This window comes from Calidris pugnax, unplaced genomic scaffold (assembly GCF_001431845.1).
Source record: "Calidris pugnax isolate Ruff unplaced genomic scaffold, ASM143184v1 scaffold246, whole genome shotgun sequence".
NCBI classification, from domain to species: Eukaryota; Metazoa; Chordata; class Aves; order Charadriiformes; family Scolopacidae; genus Calidris; species Calidris pugnax.
In genome coordinates this window covers 3433054-3434106 of record NW_015090989.1, presented here as the reverse complement: position 1 = coordinate 3434106, position 1053 = coordinate 3433054, and positions in this window count along the sequence as shown.

The window sequence follows — 1053 nt, the reverse complement described above, 5'->3', positions numbered from 1 at the left end:
AGATAAATTCTCAGGTAAAGGGATACGGGGTTTACACAAAGGTTATCTTCAAGAGTTTTGGGGGGGGGGGGGGGGGGGGGGGGGGGGAGGTGGGGGGGGGACGACGGGACACGACGACACGGGGGAACTGGGACACGGGGGGTTGTGGTTGCGACAGGAACCTTAAAATAGACGCCGACCCCCTTGCGCTGCCTGCGCGCTGCCTTAAACCGAAATGCAGCACCGTCGTGCGTGACTCAATATGTATTTTAAATCGGTTTAGCGATCTCGCTGGCGCATTGTGCTTTAGCTTTATGGTTAAATGAAATGCCACACGTCCCGGGTAAAGGTCAAACTTCTTCTCTAATCCGCGGATCCGTGCGGCGGCTACTTAGTCTGCAGCTTCCTCCTCTGGTTTACAAAACGTGTCACTAGCGGTGATGCCGTGTGGAGATTGCAAAAAAAAGCAAAAAAATAACACGGTGTTTTTTTTTTTTTTTTTTAAAGAAAAAAAGCGCGCAGCCACCCCTGTTCTTTAAACACTTGTCTAATATTAGATCGCTGGCTGCTGCCAGAGCTTTATACGGCGCATTGTAAGCGGTGCAGCAATACGGTGTCTTTAAAGTCTCCTTTCTAGCGGTGGCACAGGTCGTTGTTTTTATAACTCGTAAATATGTAAGTCGGAGCTGCAAGATAAACGAGGCACCTAAACACATTCATAAGCAGCTGCCCGCATTTAAGCTTATAAATACCGTATGAGCGCTGCCCTTTAAATCAAACTCCGGATGAGCGGGCTGAGGGCTAATCGAAGTAGATCGCTCCGGGTCCCCCCATTGCTTTTCACTCCCCTCGCAGGGATTTTCACAGAGCTAAAAATGATCCTTTCGGTGGCCTGGAAGCGGGCTGCGACGGCGGCGGGGGGGTGTGTGTGTGATGATTGGGAATGGGGGGACGTCGGGGGGGGGGGTTTTTTTTTTTTTTTTTTTTTTAATTTCCGAAAGGCCGGGTGGGTGGTTTTGCCCTTTCCGTCGGTGCCCCCGGGACTCGCAGAGTATTTTTTTTTTGAAATTTTTT